The sequence below is a fragment of the Mesoplodon mirus genome, assembly GCF_964341445.2.
Source record: "Mesoplodon mirus genome assembly, chromosome: 8".
NCBI classification, from domain to species: Eukaryota; Metazoa; Chordata; class Mammalia; order Artiodactyla; family Ziphiidae; genus Mesoplodon; species Mesoplodon mirus.
Genome location: NC_138984.1, coordinates 80,739,197 through 80,763,795, shown reverse-complemented (window position 1 = coordinate 80,763,795; position 24,599 = coordinate 80,739,197). Strand labels below are relative to the sequence as shown.

The following is a 24,599-nucleotide window of genomic DNA, read 5'->3' as shown; positions in this document are numbered from 1 at the left end:
ATTTACATGTGTATGACAGAGACAACATACTAAACCTAAAAGTACATGAAAGGACTGTCTGATACATATATTCAGTGAAATGGATGAATTTAATGGATGCATTAAAAGAAAATACAACTTAGGTGGGCAGAGAAAGAAGCAAAAAAAAAAAAAAAAAAAATTCAGGGTGTGTCCAAAGCACATAAGGACTGATTTATCTAAGAAGATTGTATTGCAGGAATGGAGTTTCTGAACTAATAGGGAAGAGATTGCCTCACTAGCCAGGAGAAAAGGGAATTCCCAGTAATGGTACTTTGGGAAAAGTCCAGAAACAGGGGCAAGAGCTTTACTAACTACAGTGAGAGGACTTTGAGGAAGTTTTTTGGGTGACAGGAGATTTAGGCATGTGTTGGGAGGTTGAAGGAGAAAAGGAAGTCTGGTGCCCCTTCTTGGAGTGCAATGAAGCTTGAAGTGAGGAGATTTTTGCAACCTATGAGATGTTGGGAAGTGACCAAGGCATAGGAAAAGCGGTATAGTCAAAGTGATGAATAAAGAAAGCAACTTTGGCAGTTGAGGCGTGTCTAGACTCATAGAGCAACAAGGCAGCACAGAGGTGGAGGAAGAGGAGTTAAGAAGACATGATGAAAGCCTGAACTAAAGGTGACAATTGAGGAATGAGGAGAAAGGAATTCGTCAAAAAGAAAGAAGGAATTTTATATTGGTTGGCTAAGCCGAGCTCTGATCTCATTTATAGCCTTAAAAGTCAATGGTTTTATGATTCACTTACCAATTATATGTGACAACTAGAGAGCATTTAACTAGTTTAGTTAGACAGATTTAGCAATTGTATGGGTATTTTGATTTGTATTGGCCTCTGTCTACTTTCAAATATTGTGCAAATTTGTTAATATCAAATATTGTTAATGTTGTGTTTGGGAAGCTGCAAAAGACTATAAAACAACAAGACCTTCCTTAAATAGAGTACATAGAGGAGACCATTTATATTTCTTTCTGCTGTCTGATTCCTAAGTTGGGAAAAGACAAACATGCCTTAATTCTGCAAAGATTAAAAAGATAGATAATTTTGGATAATGCAAACTAAGACAAAATACACCCCACCCCGCAAAACCACACATCATTACCTATCGAAGTAAACAAGACTATTGGAGTTTTATTTTTCTGATTCTTCATTCTATCTGGATATTAGACTCCCAAAGTAGCAGATGTTAAGTTAAGCAGCCAGTGAATGGCCACTCAGAATGATGCAGGTTAAATGGTAGGAATAGCTCTATAACTGCTGCTGCTGCTGCATATACAATATGTACATAAATCATCTGAACGTGGCTGTAAAGAAGTCTTTATGCAAAGTGACCCAGAGAAGAAAGTATCCAGGTTTCCCCCTTACCCTTCATTCTCTTTATCACCACAAAGGTATTAGAAAACAGCATTTATCAAGAGAAAAGAGTAAATGAAGCAAACCTCCTCTCTGAGAACACAAAGGATACATTTATTTCTTAGTGACTATCAGAGTTGATTATAATGATTTCTTCTTATTAATGAAGTAGATGTCTAACCTGGGACCAAAAATATGGAGTCAAACAGCATATGCAAAAGCAAATGTGAACTGAGTAGGTAAAAAAGAAAAAAATAATAATTTAATAGGACCAGTGGCTTTTCCATGTCAATGGGAAGGTTACATCATAACTAAAAGGGCTATGACACTGCTTTGGGGTTCAAGGCACAAGAAAGAGTTTCCTATATTTTATTTCACCAATACAAGTCTATAGATGCTTGGCTAATAGATTGAATCTACTTTGATTTGTGTAACAGACACATACAGAAACAGATTTGGCATATTATTTACCTGAGTTTGTATATTCATTCATTCACTCACACATTTATTCATTTTACATTCACTGAATACTATATGCTCAGAATCTGGTTTGGTGCTCTGACAGGTTAAAGAGATGAATAAGTCACAGTCTTCAAGCTAAGTGGCTTTCCATCTAGAGGTAAGGACCTATATAAAGAGATAGATACAGCATAACGGGATACATTCTCTAATTGAACATTATATAAGTACATAAAGGCAGGAGTGAATAAACTATATAAAAATAGCTAACAGTTATCAAACACTTAACCAAGACTGAAGTGTTTTACTTTACATGTATTAATTGATTCATATAACCATTGCAACAAGCCTATGAGGTAATTACTTTTACCATATCCATTTCATTTATGAGACAACTAAGGCATAGACTGGTTAAGTGACTTGCCAAGGTGACAGAGTCAGTATCCAAATCCAGGTAGTATGGCTTTAATGCAGTGTGGCTCTACTGGTATCACTTAAGGTAGTCACAGTGGGCTTCATAGAGGAGGTGACATGGAAAATAAATCTTAAAGGATGAGTAGGAGTTCTTTTGTGGAAAAGGAAAAGGGTATTCTGGGAAGAAGAGCTATAATTTATACAGATTCTGAGGCATGACTAATGTATACATGAAAGAAACTAAAACTTTCACTGTGAAAATGGTAATGTTATTTGATCTTGATATGGGATTGTGCGTTTGTAATGCTGGGTTGTTTGGAGTTCAACTAAGAATCAATTTGTACTTATAGGGGATGTTTAAGTGGCTTGACTACAACTGTGTTTTATTAGGTAACTCAGGAGAATGAATTAGAGAGAGGGTCTAGAAGAAAGGAGACCAAATGAGACAGTTGAAATATCCTAGAAAAAAGTTATAAAGCTCTGAATGAAAACAGTGGCAGCCCTGGCGATGGAGAGGAAAGATATTAAAGAAATAAATCAACAGATACTTAAGTGGGAGTGAGGGGGAACCCTGAATCTAGGATTTTTAATTTAGGAGACAGTATGGATGATGATACCAGTAACCAAGGATAGAAATATAAGAGGAACTCTTTTCATGCCTAGTGCAGCCATGGCTTGTGGTCCCAAGAAGCACCTGAATTGTGTAGAAACTCCAAAGCATTGGATAAACTGACTAGTGTGTTTTCTCCTTGTCCATCTACAAGTCCCCACAAGCTGAAGGAATGCCTCCCCCTAATCATTTTCCTAAAGAACACACATAAGTATGCCTTAACAGAAGATGAAGTAAAGAAGATCTGCATGCAGAGTTTCACTAAGATTGATGGCAAGGTTCGCACTGATATAACCTACCCTAATGGTTTTATGGATGTCATCAGTATTGACAAGACTGGAGAGAATTTTCGTCTGATCCATGACACCAAGGATCCCTTTGCTATTCATCATATTACACCTGAGGAGGCCAAGTATAAGTTGTGCAAAGTGAGAAAGATCTTTGTGGGCACAAAAGGAATCCCTCATCTGGTGACCCATGGTGCTCACACCATCAGCTACCCTGATCCCCTTGTCAAGGTAAGTGACACCATTCAAGTTGATTTGGAGACTGGCAAGTTTACTGATTTTGTCAAATTTGACACTGGTAACCTGAGCATGGTGACTGGAGATGCTAACCTGGGAAGAACTGGTGTGACCACCAACCAGAAAAGACATTCTGTTTCTTTTGATATAGTTCATGTGAAGGATGCCAATGGCAACAGCTTTGCCATCTGGCTCTCCAACATTTTCGTTATTGGCAAAAACAACAAACCATGGATCTCTCTTCCCCAGGGAAGGGGTATCTGCCTTACCATTGCTGAGAAGAGAGACAAGAGACTGGCGGCCAAACAGAGCAGTGGATAAAATGATCTCTAGGTGACATGATTGGGAAAGTCTTTGTACTTAATTAAAGATAATAATACATTAAAAAAGAAAGAAAGAAATACAAGAGGAATATCAGATATGGAGCCACTCAGTGGTAAATATTGAATGCCTACCATGCACCTGGCAAAAGTACATGGTTCTAAGGACACAAAGATTCCTTCTTGATCTCTGAGTGCTCAATGCCTGGCAGAGGAGCTCATAGACAAAATCGATTACCTAGATAAACAGTTCCCTCTATCACAGCTAACTTTTAAGAGAACAGAATTTCTCTCAGTGGCCTGATTAAAGGTAAGGAAAGAAAAACAACTTCACAATCAAACTTCAAATCTGGGATACCATCAATTGAACTTAATTGTGGTACTCAGATAAGGAAACTATATTAAAGTGTTCTATGCAGATTAAAATCATGATCCAGATAACAAAATCCACCTCTATGCTTTATATTAAACATACGACATGAAGAAATACAAGAAACAAATTAGATTTCTCCTTTAGGCAAATTTTTTAATGAGCTTAATCCCATGGCTTGCTATTAATGCTAGTGACTGGCTTCTTTGAAATGAGGCATGCATTTTCTTCCTTGTTCATATAGTCAGCTTCCTGTTTAGTATTCACTATTCATGTCTGTTTTATCAAAGAGCATTATTACATGAAACCATGATCCAAGCATGTTTGGCTCTAATTTTTATCTCTGGAGGGAAGGAAATTATACACCCTTATTATACTAGTATATGATTGTTATGTACGCATATGATCATAGTGCATATGTGTTCCTTCGTATTGGAAGGTGGTGTTATTTAATTCAGTCGTTAGGCTAAAGAACCTTGTCTTAGTCACACTTGTCTTAGTTTAGAACATCAACATGCCATTGAAGAAAAGCCATTAGCCTTGCAAATAAACAGTAAAAACAAGTTTTGATCACAGTCTCATTTAAACTCCAGATATTCTAAGAATTTCTTATGTGGGATTAAGAATAGAGAGAATGGTAAATACATTTTATCTGAATACTATAACTCCTGATAACTTTAGCTGACAACTGGGGATACCACAGCTATTGCTACTCTTTCGAAGCCAAAGCAAGATTTGGATCTTTGCCTCTTTAATTACTGATAGTTATCTATGGAACATACAATTATGATGGCTGAGACAAAATTAGGCATTATATTGTTACTGTTTCCCAGCCATTCACAGTGAGGTGACTGTAAGGTTGTCTACATATGCTTATTACATTTTATTTATACAGTATTTCTTTGACCTAGGACACCTATGGCTACATTATTCCATTTTCCCTTTACTTTAATTTACTATATTCTATGGCCACTGTGGAAACAGGTGGCAGCAATAAATTTATGGTTTAATGGGCGACAAGAAGAATGAGGTTTTTAAATACAAAGCTATTTCAAGAAATCACACAATAATTAAAACTTTAAATTACCTAAATATACTTAATATATATTTATCAATGTAGTAGAATATCAGATAGCCTTTGAAATCAGTATTTTGACTATGTAAAAACAATACATATGTTTAAAAATTAATAATTAGTGAAGAAATTTCCCAGAAATATAAAGAAACATGATTAAAACTAATATGTATAGAAGAAGACTGGAGAGGAATTAAAGGAATTAAGGGACTATGTGTGAGTTTAAAGCAATATACACACTACGGGCTCAATATTTTAAGTATATATAAGCATAAAATAATTAGAAAAGTAGAATCAAAATCATAAAAAATGTTATCTTTTGGACGTTAGGTAATAGGTGATTTTGATTTTTGACTTTGGCTTTTTCTATATTTTACAAGTGTTCTGTTTCCTGTTACTGATACAATGAAAAATTAATAACATTAGAACTTTTATATTAAAATTAATTATGCTAACTTAATTTAATGGTAAGAAAGGCATTTAAAAATAAGGATATATATATATTTTTAACATCTTTATTGGAGTATAATAGCTTTACAATGGTGTGTTAGTTTCTGCTTTATAACAAAGTGAATCAGTTATACATATATATATGTTCCCATATCTCTTCCCTCTTGCATCTCCCTCCCTCGACCTTCCCCATTCCACCCCTCTAGGTGGTCACAAAGCACTGAGATGATCTCCCTGTGCTATGCGGCTGCTTCCCACTAGCTATCTACCTTACGTTTGGTAGTGTATATATGTCCATGTCACTCTCTCATTTTGTCCCAACTTACCCTTCCCCCTCCCCATATCCTCAGGTCCATTCTCTAGTAGGTCTGCATCTTTATTCCCATCTTGCCCCTAGGTTCTTCAAATAAGGGTATTGTTCAAACAATTTCAACTGCTGTTAAGTTTAAGCCTTTAGATATGAAGGAAATGGAACTCTGCCTCCACACTCCACCCTTAGGCTGGATTGGACATGATGCCATCCTGTCTACCAGCTTTGTTAAAGATGTGATTTCTTTTGATTGATGAACAGATTCCTTTTCAACATTTTCTTTAAGCAACTACATACTGCACTGCTTTTCTAAATTCACTTTTGAGGCACTGCAAAGAGATTCACATATCTACTCCCATGCTTTCTCTCAGTGGCAGTGGATGAGAAGGGGTGACTGGAGGTGGCACAAGAAGGTCTCAGTGAGTAGAGTAACCCTACTTCTGACCTAGCTGCTGAGCCCTATATTATGATAAATTATTTTACTTGCCTGGAGGAGAGAGATTGTATTTTCACAAAAAATGGTAAGGGCACTAGAGGTAAGAGATACATGTTTAAACTGGAAGAAGACCCTGAGAATTAAAAAAAAAAAATCTATAGCTGGGCATTATGTAGTTCTGGTTGAAATTTAACAGCAGAAAAATTGGAAAGCCTGAGGTAAAAACATCTAATTGGTAAAATATTGATGTATTCATACTAAATTTTCCTTATGCTTGGAGAGTGCCTGCAAAGCAAATGTCCAGGGGTGGAGCTCTTGCTTTCTTGCTATCTCAGACAGAAATGATGCTGAAACTTCTGAACCTAAATATACTATTGTCAGTTTTGTTATAGTTATTAATTGTATACTGGAAAAGAACCAATCATAACATAGTTGGAGAGTGTTTCCCAGGCAACAATTTGAGGGGCAACTTTTAATCTGTAATGACCCATAAATCTTTAGCTATAAATAGGAGAATCTGGAATAGAAGCCTATTCTCAGTCCACAGGCCAGTATTAACTGTGAGATGGTCCTCTGATTTCTTATACTCTTATTTCCCTCATCAATCAACTCTTGCCTTTCCTTTAAGACTTAGCTCAAAATTGCCCTCCTTTTAAAACCTATCTCCATATCCTTTGCACATGGAGAGAAAAGGCCATTCCTTTCTCTCTCTTTCATGTGTCTTTTTTTTAGTACTCTACTATCCACTTTATAACATCATACTGTATTAATGTGTCTACATTTCTAGAAACATACCAATAAACTGGGATCTCAAAGATAAAGGCTCCACATTATACATATTTATATCTTTAGTGCCTACCACAAGCTTTTCACACCAGAGATGCTCAATGCTATTGCACAAGTTCTTGCAAAAATGTTTTTAGAATATAGACATAAGGTGTACACAGCTTTTAGATAGCTGTCTTTATAATGTTTGATAATGCTGGCAACATGCAGGTTGTTATTCAGAGGACAGAATTACTGTTTAACACCAGCTTCCAGTTTGTGTTTTCTGAGCTTGTTTCAATAAAAAACAAATGAAGAGCTGGAGATATTGCACACACTTCCTCCTCCCACCCGTCACAACAGGGTTATGAGAATTGGATCAGACAGGATACCTTGCAATTTTTCTCCTCTGATAGCTGTTCCACAGCTGGTAACACATTTTCAGCCTTGTTAAAAATTCCTCCAACTGATAAAACATCTTGGACCTTTTCCTCAAGTACCGATCATCATTACTACCCCCTTTGCCAACAGCTTTTCTCCCTTCCCTCCTTTTCTTCCAAATACAGAAGAGATGTGCTTCAACTGTTCCCATGTCCAAGAGCAGTGCCTGTGATTTTGCACGTACTTATTTGTCTAACATAGTCTCTTTGAAGTCAGAGGTAGGTTTCTTTTAGAGTACAGACACTTGCACATCAAGAGGTATTCAGGCTTTGCTAATGGGCCTTCACAAACATTTCACATTTTGGATCAACATGTCTGCCAATATGTAAGCTATTTTAAGAATGTTATTTCTGTAAACAGAAGCTTTCTGTCAATTCATGACCTGTGTTAAATAAAAGTATGCTAGATAGACTGAAATGTCCACACACTAATATTACATATAGAAGAGCTTTGTATTTATATTTTTTCAGCATTAAGTTCACTAGACTTTAATGGCCATTAATATAAGAAATAGTTATTGAGACACTGATTGATGATGAGAACACCCTCCCACATCAAATCTACAGCAGATGGACCAGAAGGAAAAAGGGTTTATGAAGTAGAAATTTCTTACTCAGCTTTTGTCTATCACAACTGTCTATTCTTTCCTCTTGAGGCAAGGGACATACTGTGCTATGGAAAATAGTAAGATTTCAGTTTACTTGTGGAGAATTTCATAGGACAAAAGAGAATATAATGTGGCCTGTATTGCAAGAATTTTATAAATATTGGTGTTACATTTATAGAAGAGAGAATAAATGTGATTTTATAATATTTGCAGAGAGAATGAAATCCAAATGAACAGTTCATTTTCGGTTTCAGTGAATATATTGCCAAGATTGAAATGACTTTTTGTTGAATATCAAGAGCACAGAATAAACAGAAGAATCATTACTGAATTGGAAAAGTAAGAAATCATTCTTGGAGAGGAAGAAAAAAACATTTCAACCATTCTCCCTTTATGAGTCCAATTTCATATGACCGTTGAGAGGGTTTTGCTGGGTAACTTGAATTTATTCAATCTTTTGATGGACTTGAATTTTCTCCTGAGGTGTTTTAAATATTTTTTTCATCCTTAAGTAGCCATGCAAGGAAGAAGTTTTACTGGTGGGAAAAGTAAGGCATAAATATTTCAAGTAGCCACTTTCTTAGCTTAGACTAGTGTTCTTTTCACTCAAACACTCTGGCTTTTTATTATTTAACAGCAGAAATGTATTTGACAAGTGGTAGCCCTTAGTAACTACTATAAGGAATTAAAGTCTTTCCTTTTATATGTTCGATAAATGGATAGTGTTTAAGGGGAAGTTTCCTGTTCCTAAATGCACTGTGTGAAAGTGGACAGCTATAACTAAATATAAAAATAATAACATTTTTTACCCCTCAAAGGTTTAAGCTTTAGTGAGCCAAATCATATCATAAACACCAGTGAAATACACAGTTTAGAGATTAAAGACAAATCACTAACAGAGTAGATCTGCAAGCCAAGCACATAACGGGAAAAAGTCTGGTTTGCCATACGGACATGCATTTCATATCTGATCAAGTAGTTAACCAAATTATACACAGATATTCTGAGCTTTGCTTTTAAATAGTACTTTATCACCTGATTACTGTGTTGCTTTTCTTCTTATCAGAAACAGAGTGATTTGAAGAACTCAAGCTCAGCATGGTAGCCAGGCTTCCGGTGGTTTGGGTAGACACTGTCTACCTAAATAGGCTGCAGGGCATGCACGGAATCACTCAGTGAGAAGTACATTGCTTAAGGGTAGAGAGAAAAGATAGCATACAGCTTGGGTTGGCTATAGAATAACATGATAGACGAAGATGCTGGAAAAGAGATGGGCATATAAGGATTGTTCACAGGTATTATGAAAAGTATGGTTGAGGTGAGTGCTAAAAAGCAGTCGTAACTCCCTGATTCTCTTACTACATAGACCAGTACCATGGGTCATTTTCAAAAAAGCTTTACAGAAGTCACTAAGCAACTTCCTCTGCTCCTGGGAGTATATGTATACTATATAAAATTAACACTCCTATTAAAAATATATTTTTAGGGAAGAAGTCCATTGATCCCATCATTTAACAAGAGGAAATTTCCAGATAAAATAATAGTTTGTGAGCTCTCTAAGACAAGAAATAGGACCTAACTCTAACCTTTTGTCCTTGGATAAGGATGAATAAAAAATGATATTAGGTTTGAAAAAGTATCACATGCAGAGTAATTCCATAATATGGGACAAATAAGAGACTAGAAAGATGGCTTAAAATGCAAATTTAACATTTTTCCTATTCTTATAGATCTCAATTTAGTTATATTCCCTTAAATTCTAATGTGTCAAAACTAAATGGTGACAATAGAACCTGATTTTGCTCATTAGTACAACTATTAGTTCTATTATACGTCCCTTTTCTTTACTTGTAAAGAAAAGTAAAGGGGACTCCTTCCAGAGAACAGTCTGCTAATAAATTATGTTTTGTTCATTTTTTTTTTTAAATGTCAGCTTCCCAACATTTATCCTGGTCTAATGCATTTAAATGTTGTTCAGATAGAAAGCCTAAAGTAAGATACTTAATGAAAAGCATGTTCAGCTGCAACCATATCCTGTTTCTCCTAGCCTTTACCTATGAGGAGTTTGACACCATTTAGAACAAGTGATCTTAAAGGTACACCTCTATCAATAGAGATCAACAGTTAAACGGACTATTTTTATTGCTGTTTCTGTCACCTTCACAGACCACGCACTGCTTTTTTGGGGGAATTTTTTCTGGTACAAGAGTGATTTATTGAAGAAAGTGGCAAAGAACCAAAATTTTGTATTTGTTGAAAAATAATGCACTTGGAAAGAAGAAACAAAGACTCCCATTTCCAATTCTCATATCCCATAGGAATTGATTAATAGGCAAAATATTTTGCTTTTTTTTCCCTTTGCACATGTCCTCTCTCTCTCTCTTTTTCTCCCCCAAAGCTCCTGACACATCATTTTACTGCAAGTTTGTGCTGTACTTTACATCTGTTAGACAAGTTTCTAGATTAGAGGCGGCAGCCTGGGAGTGTGTAAATGTGCCTAGTTACCATTACTTTGAATGTATAGATATGTTCTCTGTCACTGGGCATTATAACGCTATCATCAGTCACTTCAGAGTATTCTTTTCAGCAATCTATGCCTTACTAGAAGATTACTATAAGAATGATCATGCCAAGATGAACATCATTATAGGTCGTCACATGTATAGCTCCCTTTGGAGATGGAAAGATTTATTGGGAGGCTAAAGAACATTAGATAACTGAGTGTTTGCAAAATTAATTTTCACATTCACAATAGATTAATAGGTAAAATGGACACTTTCACAAACATGCTGTTACTTTCTTTTTATTTTGGTGCTTATTTATTTGTTGACTTATAATTGGCACATAACATTGTGAAAGTTTAAAGTGTACAACGTGTTGGTTTGATATATTTATATATTGTAATATGATTACCATTGTCATGCTGTTACATTTTAAGTAAACAAGGGAGAGCTGATGATTTGGCTGATTGGGGTGAATTTATGTATATTCATGTAAATATTCTTGTATGTATATGTGTGCATGTATATTTAAGCCATGATGAAAATAAACCTCAAGCTGGTCATCTGTACTGTTCTATGCTTTCAGATAACTCTTCATTAGCAATTATAAATTTAAGTACTTTTCAGGTCTGGGCTGGCAATATATTCGTATGAGCAGGTATAAGACAGTAGCAACTGTGACAATGGCAGTGAATGAGTAGTGTATACCCAAGCGTGTTAAAATTCAAACTCTTAAAACTCACCATGCTGGCTAAATAAAATAACTAAGGGTTGTCATAGATGCTACTCTATAATAATTTTTCCCCTTTAACTTTTAAACTTTTCCTGTGGTTCCTATTTTCTTTTTACATTGTTAGTAGCTTTAAAAAAAATCTGTATTAATAACTTATACTTGTATAGTATTTATTCTTAAAACACCTTACTGATATACAAAACTATTCCAGATGAAAAAAGGGAAAAACAGACCAATTTTAGTAAGAAAATTAACTGTTTCTGACTATATGGACTCCATTTAGTGAACTGGAAATTAACTGAATAAGAAGTCAGCTTCCATTTTCTTTACACCTCTAAACATAACATCAAACTTGAATAAATGTGGGCTCAGATAGTAAGAGAATTAAATGCAAGGCCCTAAAGGCAGAGGTTTCTAGGAATGTGCTTATAATAGAGTTTCACCTGGGATTCAATTAAATATTTAGTGAGAGTGGCTGAAAGAAAGGTTCTGTGCTGAAAGCTGTGGGGAAGACAGAGATGAATACGACACAGTTTTTGTCCTCTAGAATGTCATGATCGATGGGAGCTAACACATTTCACTTAGAGCGTGGGGTGTATGTGGTGGGGACGAGCCCCCTCCTCTTTCTCCTCCAGCCCCTACAAAACTGTTTATATTTGCACAATCCTATCATCCTTTCCCCGTTTTGTAGGATGAAGCATCCTTTTTCCTGTTCAAGGCCAATACCTCTGCATGTGCCCTTGATCCCATCTTCTCCCTCTCTCTTCTCAGGAATTGTACTATAAATCAGTGGTCAACAAGTTTTTCTGTAATAAACCAGATAATAAATATTTTAGGCTTTTGCAAGACATATGATCTCTGTCACAACTATTCAACTCTGTTGTTGCAATGCAAAAGCGGCTGTAGACGGTATGTAAACAAATTGATTTGTCTGTGTTCCAATAAAATTTTATATATGGGCGCTGAAATTTGAATTTCATGAAATCGTTATGGGTCATGAAATGTTCATTTTTTTCAATCGTTAAAAAACGTTAAACCGTTATTTGAGGGTCATACAAAAAGAAGTAGTAGGTCACATTTGGCTCTCAGCCATAGTTTGCTAACCTTTGCTATGAATAATTGCCATTTTTCCATATCTTCAGCCGTTCCTTTTCTACTTTCTTCCCTTTAACATACTAAGGAGAATATAAAAAATATTTAACAATGACGCTGGACACTGACTGATGACTCTAGATTCTGAATAGATCGGAATAGATTCCACCATGGAATCAGAATAGATAAATCTGCCTATCGGATCTAGTAGGAGCCATAAGCAACTAGTGAATAATTTCAATGTATATAGGATAAATACCATCCCAGAACACACCTTCTCATTTCATTTGAAAAATGAGGGCCTCCCTGGTGGCGCAGTGGTTGAGAGTCCGCCTGCCGATGCAGGGGATACGGGTTCGTGCCCCGGTCTGGGAGGATCCCATATGCCGCGGAGCGGCTGGGCCCGTGAGCCATGGCCGCTGGGCCTGCGCATCCGGAGCCTGTGCTCCGCAACGGGAGAGGCCACAGCAGTGAGAGGCCCGCATACCGCAAAAAGAAAAAAAAAAAAAAAAAAAAGAAAAATGAAACAAAGCACTTTTTGCACTGCCATCTTGATATTACTCCGTTTCTCTCTTTATATCCAATAATTTGGAAAATTATTGTGATTTGTCATCTCTCATCTATTCTTCCATAAGGCATCTGCTTCCATCATTCGTTTAGAACTGACCTTTCCAGAAGAAACTTTCCCTTTAAAATTTTTCAGCCCTTTTTAAGTGTTCTGTTTCTGTCACTTGCATCAAACTCCCCTAGGCATCTTCCACTTTTCAGACTTTTGATTCTTGGTTGACATGGCAGGTTCCTCTTCATCCAGCCCTCTTTTCTGCAGCCATTCCCACCTGGTGTTCCCCAACATTCTCCACCCACTGCTCCCTGTTCCCCGTTCTTGCCTCGGCAGTCTGATCCATTCTCAGGGTTTGGTTTTCACTTTTATGCAGATGACCTCTATGTCTGCATCTCCAGCCTTGATCTCTTTTTAGACTTCAGACTCATTTTGTCACTTGGATTTCCCTGAGGCATCTCAAAGTCACTGTGTCAGACAATGAACCTGAAGTCATCCCCACCAGACCTGCTTCTCTGGCATGTTCCATATCTTAGTCCAGCAACACCACCCCTGTTGCAGAAGCCAAGAAACTTGGAAATCACTCTCAGTGCTTTCCTGCCCTTACTCCTAATTCCACTTAATTAAGCCCTGACTCCTCGGCCAAATATTTCTTAGTTCTGCCCATTTAGCCCCATCCCTACTACTGCTGTCTTTGCCCAGGCATTTTCACTGAGCTGCACCACTGTGCTGGTCTAGTCCCTGGTCTCCCTCTTTACACTTGGCACTGGGTGGGCAATCGCAAACAGAAGTGTAATCAAGGAACCCCCCCCTCCCCGCTAAACTCCTGCGTGACTCACTATCAGGATACTTAGCATGGTCCCAAGAGCCTCCACCATATGGACTCTTCCTCCTGCCTCAGTCTTACCTTCTATCAAATCCTATATGGTTTTCTTTTCCATCCCACTAATAGGGCACTGAACATAAAATGCAACTATACACCTCCATGTATTTGCAATGCTATTTCTATCACCTAAAATACCTCCTCTTTTCTTCTCTGGCTATTCCTACTCATCTGTTAAGATTCAGCTTCTGGGCATGGGGTGGGAGGGTGAAGCTGGGGCGAAGTGAGAGTAGCATCAACATATATACACTACCGAATGTAAAATAGTTGGCTGGTGGGAAGCAGCAGCATAGCACAGGGAGATCAGCTCAGTGCTTTGTGACCGCCTAGAGGAGTGGGATAGGGAGGGTGAGAGGGAGGCTCAAGAGGGAGGGGATATGGGGACATGTGTATGAGTACGGCTGATTCGCTTTGTTGTGCAACAGAAACTAACACGGTATTGTGAAGCAATTATAATCCAATAAAGATCTATTAAAAAATTTAAAAAAATTAAATAAATGAATTTAATTAAAATGGAAAAAAAAAAACGATTCAGCCTCTGAATTCATAAAACTGCTCTAAGAACCTTTCCTCACTGTTTCCATTTTATTTTCCAATTTGTATTGAAAGTACAACTTCTCTCCTGTAACTATCCCAGCTTCACCGTTATAAGTAAGCAAGGGATGATTAGTCACTGCCACTCCAGGTCCTACTCCAGCATCTGGTAAACAGGTCTAGGTGAAGAGTACTTGGCAAGGCATGGGACTCAGAGTGCCTGGGTTCCGGACTCAGCAGCACAGCTTACTTGTTCTATGGTTTTGGTCTTACACTTTCTAAGCGTCCTATTTAAAATGGAAACCATTCATGAAAAAATACTTTTGGGACATCGACTATGTTTCAGGCATTTTTCTAGGCACAGAAAACATTCTCACCTTCGAGGAACTTTCATTCTAGTGGACATAGGAGAAGAAGGGGAGAAAGAAAATAAATAGGTAACAAGAAAATAACTAAATAAAATATACACTGTATCATGTGGTAAGTGCACAAGGGATAGGGAGTGAAGTGAGGATGGAGAAGGAGGTGAGCAAATTTTAGAGAGTGATTAGGAAAAGCCACACTGAGAAGTGATATTTGACCAAAGACCTGAAGGAGGTGAGGAAGTGAGCCACGAGAGCATCTGCAGTGAAGAGAATTCCAGAAAAAAAGAAATGGCAGGGCTTCCCTGGTGGCGCAGTGGTTGAGAGTCTGTCTGCCGATGCAGGGGACACGGGTTCGTGCCCCGGTCCAGGAGGATCCCACATGCCGCGGAGCGGCTGGGCCCGTGAGCCATGGCTGCTGAGCCTACGCGTCCGGAGCCTGTGCTCTGCAATGGGAGAGGCCACAACAGTGAGAGGCCCGCGTAACACACACACAAAAAAAAAAAAAAAAAGAAAAGAAAAGAAAAAAAAGAAATGGCAAACACAAAGGATCTGGCCCGTTCCAGAAATAACAAGGAGGTGAGAATGTTGGAAGAGAATGAGCAAGGGAGGGAGAGAGGAGGAGACGAGGGCAGAGACATGTGTGAGGTGATTGAGGCATAAGAAGAGCAGCAGACAGTCCTGTCATTTGTAGCCACTTGTAAGGACTTTGAGTGAAACAGAAAGTCACTGGAGGGTCTTGAGCAGAAAAGTGAACAATACGAATAAGGTTAAAGATGACTCTTGCTGCTGTGTTGAAAATACACTGTGTGAGAGTAAGGGTAGAAAGAGGGGCCAGTTAGGAAGCTGTTAACAATAAACCAGATGGAAAATGATGGGGACTTGAATCAGGTGAAGGTGATAAGACATGGTTTGTTCTGAATATATTTTGGAGTAGAGTCAAAAAAGACTTGTTTGCTTTGGGATTAGGGGAAAGAGAGGAGATGACCTGGACTCCAAGGATTCTCACCTGTGCAATTATAAAGAGGGTGTTAGTGTTTTATGCCGGGAAAGCCTGCAAAAGTTTTCCAAGGGATAAATAAGAATAGGAGTTTAGGTTAGGTCAAATTAACTTTGAGATGTCTATTATATATTTAAGTGGAGAAGTCAAATAGGTAGTTCTACCTATCTATCTATATGTATGAGTTGAAATTTATGGAAGGATATTAAGCTAAAGATAAACATTTTCCAGTGAACAAATAATATGCAAAGCCTCTAGATTGCAGATTAAGGAGAGAGGCAGTCTGAGGACTGTATCCTGTGCACCCCAATGTTTAGTGACTGGGGAAATGAGGAATAACCAACAAAGGAAACTGAGAAGAGCCAGCAAACATGGCAAGAGGAAAACGAGGAGTGTAGTTTCTTGGCAGCAAAGTAAAGAAAGTTTAAAAAATAAATAAAATAAAATAGGGTGGCGCACAGAAGGGAGTAATCAACTCTCTCCAAAGCTAGTGATGGGTCAGGTAAGCAGAAGGCTGAGAATTTACAATCATATTTAGAAACTCAAAGGGCACTGTGACCTTGATGAGCAGCTTTGATGAAGTGGTAGGGGCAATGCCAGACCACAGATTGTAAATAGCTCTTTCAAGGAGTTTTGCTAAGTGAGTGGATAGAAATGAGGCATAGATGAAAGGTGATGTGGGAGAAAAGAGACTTCACTTTTAAAGAAAAATAAGCATAGTTACAAGCTGATAGAAATGATATAGTAGAGGGAGATGTTGATGATATAGGAGAGAAGAGTAAATACCAGAGCAATATCTTTGGATAGGCAACAAAGAATGAGATCTCGTGTACAAGTTGAGTGTCTGGCCTTGATAGCAACACAAACAGTTCATCCATAGTGACAAATAGAAGGTTGAGATATGGAGGAGAGCCTACGACATTTCTCTTCTGCTTCTATTTTCTCAGTGAAATAGTGAACAAGATCATAAGCTGATCACAAAGATGGGGGGAGGAGGTGTTGGAGTTTTGTTATAAAAAGAAAAAGAATGTCTTCTGGATGGGAAAGGACTTAGTGGACCTGGAAAATAAGATAGGATTAGTGACTACCACCTTGACTCAGTTGAAATTAGTGGTTATGAATTTAAATAGAAACAAATCAGTATAGTTGTACATTTTTCTTCAGTCATGTTCAGCTGGAAATGGGTCTGAAATAGGCAATGTAAGGTTGAACCTGAGGTGGGGTCATGCTAGGAATGTATTATAAAGCAGGAGAGATGGGCAAAGGGAGTTGAGGGTAAATTTCAGGAAGTGATTACAATGATGGGCCATGGAATCTAGTTTATTTTGGGAAGAAAGGAAGACATGAGTGGAAAGGTGGTGGGATCCATGCATGGTAGGTCCCAATGGGGTTGAAGGATTATAAGAATCATATTACTAGGGGAAGGAAGCAAGTAAGATAGGAGGTAGTTAGAGAATGGAGATCATGGAAGTGTTACAATTATTGGTTATGAACAGTTGTATGGCATGTACACAGGAGGAAAGTAAAAGATAAAGCTATTGGAGAAAGTAGTCAGAAACCTACAACTGAAAGGCTTATTTACATGGATATTGATATAACCAAGAATTAGGTTATGAAGGTATGATGTTAGGGAGAGTAACAGTAAGACAAAAGCTAAAATTTTCAGGGAAAGAGGGGGTGATATGGGGGTTGTAGATGGCTGTGTACAGAGATAATGATAATTTGTACCTTTCAGGTTACTGAGGATTGAAGAAGATATGAGTGTACTAGTCCATGGTGAACTCAATAAATATTAACTTTTATTATCCTACCAAGTCCATAATGGACAACTATGTTGCAAACACCAAAGCATATCTCACCTTAACACTGGCTGATGCAGGATGAGTATTATGCTAGAACAGATGTTTGGTTTTCTGTCCAGATTACTGTTGGAGATGGCTGCAGGAGTCTGAAGGGAATGGGCTTAAGGGCACCAGGAAGTAGAATTCCTGTGATGAGATGATTTTGGTATATAATACACTTATATTAATCAGAAATTCCATAAAATCATGATTTACCTATTTGAAGAAAAACTGGTAGCTTTTTTCTCTTTTAATCAAATTTCCATTTGAGCCACTCTGCCCAACATGCTTATACATGAAAAATGTAGGGCAAGAGAATCGGTCAGAGATTTTGTCAGAACACTGGCCTTCCCAGCAATGTGAGTTCTCAGTATTCTGGAGGATGGTGTTCTTCATAAAGTCTTCACAAATCAAGGACGTAGCCTCTCTTGTTGTTTATCATTATGTCATGAGAATAGGCTAGATTCTTCATTGAAAATAAATGTGAATGCTTTTCCACACTTTTTCTATTTATTGAATTTCTGTATTTCTTTGGCAACTCTTAAAAAGCCCTCTGAAGATTTGTTTCCATGTATCTGTCTCATTTGAGAACAGGTTGACATTACAGCTTTAACTTGGAGTTCTGAGCTCTTCTTTTTGGAATAATCTACATATTTTTGTTTTGTTACCAGATCCAGAGTGGTGACCCAATATTTTATGATACACCCATAAAGTTTGCAAATCAGTGAACATTATTTTTACTTTGTTATGAAGAGCTACTGTTTAGATTTCTCTGGGAATACAATTTTGTCCTGCTCCCAGCTTTCTATTTTAGCAATGAACAACCAGAATTAGAAAGAAATCGTTATTATCAAGATCTGCAGGGGCTTTTGAAACTGACTTCTGCCATTGCTGGATACACATGAGAGTTTTTAATGTGTAATTTCTCTATCTCCACTTGTGATTTAGCACTCAGGGATAACAGAGAAAGAGAAAGCTGAGTGGTAGAGAGACAAACAGCAGGAGTTCCCACCATTTACTTGGGTATTGGGGGAGACTAAAAGATTTGGGGGGAAATAGATAAAGCATTATGGAAATAAGGTGTGATGGATCCTTCATTTTCTCTTAGTGGGAACTTTTAAAATGTCTGTTTCAACATCCTTTTACAGAGTTAACACTTGGGTAGGGAGAACACATAACAGTGTGCCTATCCTAGGGTTCTGAGTGGAGATGAAATGATTAGGGGTATTAGTCTGATCTAGCAAGTGTGAAACAGGAGCTTCAACACTCTGTGGGGGAATGACCTTGGAATTACATTTAAAGCTCAGGCAGATTTGGAATCAAAGAATGAGAACACAGGAAGGGACTGTGAAAGCCGTCTAGCTCTGGAAGCAGATGATAGAAAAAGGTAAGAGAAGGTGGATCTGAAAGAGCAACTTCAGAGGTAAAAAAAAAAAAGTGTCTTCTTCAGGAGGTGAGGTGGAGAAAGTGAGATTATGTGATAAAACTAAAATTGCAGAGAAACTATGTTTGAGGAAAAGCTGACCACTGTCATTTTATCAAACAGCTGTTCTTGTCAGAGGCCTGAATCCAGTGCAGAGCGACTGATGAGAAAACATTGTTCACCTATGGAGTGATGGTGCCTCTTGAGACATAGTTGGTGAACATGTGCTGGAGACGGAGAGAGAAAGTAGGACAGCGAGGAATGTGAAAGATTCAGAATAGTTGGGCCAAACTTCTCCAGTGAAAATGTATCTACATTAGCCTAAATATAGAAACTTAAAGGATTTGTGCCCTGACAGTGTTCTAGAAAGCAAAGATGGATGAATCTTCATTTCTACTCAGCAAATGAAGCCTTTTTTGGCTTGCTCTGTTGTCAACAGGAAAAATGTAAACACATTTTAGTTCGCATTTATGTGAAACATAAAGCAAGTTAGAAAAGCTAGAATATATTTGTCCCAGGAAGACAATGACTTTTAGCTAATTCTAAACCATTGGTACTTAATTGAACTAATACCATTCCCACTTTATTCAAAATAAATTGTCCACTCTGTTCCCCTTGATTTTTCTTTTTCCCACAGGATCACATCATAATTCATCCACAGGCTCACTGATGTGTTGAATTGCCCCCTAAAATAAGGCCTTACTGGGCTTCCCTGGTGGCGCAGTGGTTGAGAGTCTGCCTGCCGATGAAGGGGATACGGGTTCGTGCTCCGGTCCAGGAGGATCCCACATGCCACGGAGCGGCTGGGCCCGTGGGCCTGTGAGCCCGTGAGCCATGGCCGCTGAGCCTGCGTGTCCGGAGCCTGTGCTCCGCAACGGGAGAGGCCACAACCCTGAGAGGCCCGCGTACGGCAAAAAAATAAAATAAAATAAGGCCTTACTTACAATAATATTCTAAAATATCAAAGGCACATTTTGCCTTCTTTCATATTGATATTTTTACATTGAAAAAGTGACAACCATTTCTGGTACTTCCCCGATTTAATAGGGCTCTGAGATGAAGACTTCATAAAAATGCAGTGTCTATTAGCTCAGATTATAAATAGAATCATCTTCACAATATGAAACACCAGCTCAAAATTATTCCTTCAGGCAATCTCAATATAACTAAGAGCAGATTAAGTAGCCAGATTCAAAGAACTCAAGAATTCAAAAGAAGTTTCCATTAAGTAAGCCATAAAACTCTTTACTACTGTATATACACAGTGTGTATGTGTATATATATATATATGTATATATATATATCCTCAGTAAAGTATATATATACATATATATAACCTCAGTAAAACAATTACCAAAACAAGTTGAAATGATAGGAAAGTAGGTAGTGGGAAAATATTTTTAAAAGCTAATTCCCTTTTTATTTAGACTGGAATAGAAATTCCTAAAGGAGTAGTTTTGAAAAATGCCATGAATATGGGTTGTATTAATTTTTGACATAATTCTGTCTAAACCTTCTATTTAAAGACTATCCTGTCCACAGTAGATTCTTCACAGGAGTATTGAGATACCATGATTAAATATGCTACTCTAATGTCACATAAAAAAAAAATGACGCTACTAGTAGGTTTTATGTGCTTGCTCATGTTTACGCTTCTCAATTTTTAGGATGTAATGATTTCCAAACAATTTAGATGCCCTGTGCTTGAAAATAATAACTGTTATGACCTAGTGAAGTTCTTATGTTTTATGTCACAACACTTAAAATCTTGTTTGCCATCTTTGTGGTAAGTCAAAGACTTTTGGTTGTAAATAAATGATGTGAAAATAGCATTATTTCCTGTATAAATCTAGTTATAAGATAAATATAGCTATATGGAATAGTTTGGATAATTCAAATTCAAACGTATTTGTTGGGCACTTTGCCATGTGTCAGGCAGTAATGTCACTTAATCCTCAGAGTATCTTGAAGGGTATGTGTTATTAATCCCAGTTTACATCTGAGGAGGAGTGAAGTAGTTCTTAATGTCAGACTATTAATAAATGGCAGAAATGGGACTCCAATCATGTCTTCATACCCCATGGCTATGTTTTATCCATGATACTTCAGGAAAAGCAAAATTCTGTGATTAATTAATACCAGTGCATATTTTGAGGGGATTTTCACTTCACTATTGCTTAAGTAGGCTTTCTCCATGGGTCTGAACACCAAAATAATAAGGCAATTGTTGAGGACATAATTTAGCAAACCAAAAAGTTAGCTTGTGCAGGAGCAGGGTTGAGCAGAAAGTTTTGAGTCCCACATTACACTTTTCTAGGTATTTGTGTGCTTTACCATGAGTGTGCATTATTTTCACAATAAAAACAAAATAAATTACAATTTAAAATACTTTAAATTGTTTAAAAACAATGTGTACTATCATCTTTTATCGCTTTTGTAAAATGGTATGCTACAAAATAAAGTGTATATATCCACCCAAATGTTGATACCTCTGGGTTGTTATTGTAACAGGTTTTAACATTTTTCTTAATTGTGTTCTTAATAGTTTTTTAAAAATGGTTTTCTGCACACCTGGATCTTGTTTTTCTTATCATTATCATGACTTACTTTTATAGTCAAGAAAAAAATCCACAAAAAGAAATATACTTTCCATTTTGAAAATAATGATCTGCACATGTACTCTTATTTCCTGGGTAAAACTTGGGTACTCTCTGGAATATTTCAGTCAAACCTAAAAGGAGAAATCATTGAGAAACTGGGCATATTTTGAATGCTATGCAGATACTTAATAGAAAAAAGAAATGCCAACTGCCAATATACAGATGAAAAGATGCTCAACCACTTTAATAATCAGGGAAATGCAAATTAAAATCCACAGATACCAATAAAGCACACACACACATCTCAAATTGGCAGATTTCAAGACTGATGATATTCACTGTTGGCAAAGGGCTATGATAGCAAGCTTTGGCCTACTTCGTTGCGGAGCAGCTTTTTTTTTTTTCCAGTAATCTGGCACTATCTGTCAAAATTTTTGAATGCCCAACGCTTTTGACCAGTAATTCTATGTCTAGGAACATATTCTCTGGAAATACGTAGGTGCTTATTGTAGCACTATTTGTAACAGTGAAAAATTGAAAAGAATTTCAAATGTCCTTCCATAGGGAAATAGTTAAATGTGTAATGACACATTCATAACATGGGATGCTCTGCAGATGTAAAAATGAGTGTGGTTCCTACGTATGTTCCAAAGCAGAGAACACCAAGATAATGTTTTTACTGTACACAGAAAGTCTTGAAAAAAGACATAGTCAGCTTTGACCATGCTTACCATTAGGAGAAGGGAGATAAAGAAGAAACTTTCAGTTTTACTTAATATATTTAATATTATTTGAAAAGATTTTCACAATGCTTACTAATATACTTCAAATTTTAAAAAAATCAGAATATGGCTAAAGTAATCCCAGATGCCTATCCAATGAATTGAATTCTGTACTTTAAGTCAGTTAGAATTCCAACTTTGACAAAAGGACAAATAATTCACTTTCTGCTTAGTAATATTTGCCAGGGTCTCAAACTATAAATGGGTTTCCGTATTGTAAGCTCCTTCTCTTCTCCCACCTTCCCCTGGGAGGAAAGACAGGTACGTATCAGAAAAAGCAATCTGGCTGCACCTTGTTATTTGAGGAAAATCCTCTGAACTCGTTCAAATGTGCTTCTACCTTTCTTAAAAGGCTACTAATTAAAAATACATTTTAAGCCAAGATAATACTGCTAGGAAACAATTCTGAATTTATGTGGTGAAGAAACTGCTTAGAACGAATCTGATACAAAGAAAATGTTGCATTAGGTTTTTTGGGTAATATTCTTATGCAGGGTACCAGCATTGCAAAAGACAGATTTGTGAAGTAGGGAAGAGCAGGAAGTCAGACAGACCTTGGTTGAGTCCATGTCTTTCACTTCACCTTGTGATTTCTGTCAAGATACTTAACATCTCTAAGCTTTGGTTTCCTCATCTATAAAATGGGGTTAGTTGTAATATCTTACTATGTAAATGTAATACCCTACCACATTATTGGCATCCAATACATATTATTTTTATTTTGGTTTAGCCATCTAAAAATTGGCATTGCCACCTGCCTCTGCAAGGATTAAGTCACTAGCTGCTGCAACCTCTCACCGTCAACACACCCTGAAAGGAATTCAGGGTGGAGATCAGGAATGAGGCACTCTGTGCTCTGGGAAAAACTGGCAGAACAGGTCTTCAGATATTTTCAGGAGAAGATTTTATGAGCCCAAATACTTGCATCTCCTCATATCTAGAAAAGCACTAAAATCATGAATGGAGACATCTGCTCCTCATGACTAGCAGCAAGCCTCTGCCGATATGTGTGCTTGACTGCATGTTCCGCCTTCACTAAAATCATATACAACACTGACCTTTGCCTTACTTCTCTGGAGCAGTTCCTCAGAGCTATCTGAGATGCTGTCTCCTGGGCTATACTCCTCATTTTGCCCCAAATAAAACTTAACTCACGACTCTCATTGTGCATTTTTCTTTTCAGTCAACAGTTCAGAATTACACAATATTTAGCAAGTCGCCCAAGGTAGTTTATTTTTTAAATATTGCTTTTCACTTGAAATCACCAATTATAGATTCCTAGTTTCATTCATTTCTTTAAGATTAATAACGTTCATTTTTTAATTTAAAAAGTAATGAGTATACATTTTAAACTTATACAGTGCTATATGTCAATTATATCTCAATAAAACTGCAAGAAAAAAGTAATAAGGGTAAATTATGCTAAATGTAAGAAATACAGAAAATAAAACATCTCCTTCACCTAATCAGTCAATTAGAAAATATTTATTAAGTACCCCTTTAATGTGCCAGAACACATCCTAGGCGCTAGGCACACAGAATAAATAAGATAGATATGGTCACTATCCTCATGGTCCCTGGTTAAGAATTAATAACCTAGAAATAAGTAACAGTAAGCCCAGATACCTATCCACATGCCACCCATTTCTACTCTGAATCTTGGACTCTTTGAACTATTCATAATGAGACTGTCATGCAGTATCAAAACAGTATATTAAAATTTTCCCAATATGCTCACCTCCCTTATGTATTAGACCCTACCCCATCTTGCTTACTCCAGGACACTGAGCCAGCAATTCTCACCTTCTGCCACGTCATTAATTGTTCACTCTCCACTGGATCCTTCTCATATAAATATGTTGTTGTCTCTCCCAGTTAAGAAAATGACAACCTTCTCCCAACACCGTTTCCCATCTGGTTACTGCCCCCCTTCTTTGCTCCCCTTTGTAGCAAAACTCCTTGAAATAACTATCTACACATAGACTAAATCTTCTCCACCCATTCTCTCTTAAATCCACTTAAGTCAGGCTTTAATTCCACTGACCCACTAAAGCAGCTCTCATCAAGACCAGCAGTGATCTCCATATCGTTAAATGCAATGGCCAATTCTCAATCTGCCTTTTCTTGGCCTAACAG

General features: G+C 37.3%; 1 protein-coding gene and 1 pseudogene across 2 annotated transcripts in view; one reads left to right on the top strand and one right to left on the bottom strand.

The window, feature by feature from the left end:
- Positions 1–24,599, bottom strand: part of CSRNP3 (cysteine and serine rich nuclear protein 3) — a gene marked incomplete at both ends in the record, with an annotated part of 167,458 nt that overhangs the window by 90,527 nt on the left and 52,332 nt on the right. The window lies entirely within an intron of this gene.
- On the top strand, positions 2,916–3,700 carry LOC309809665 (small ribosomal subunit protein eS4-like; annotated as a pseudogene). The gene has a single exon. The product of its transcript is annotated as a small ribosomal subunit protein eS4-like (transcript).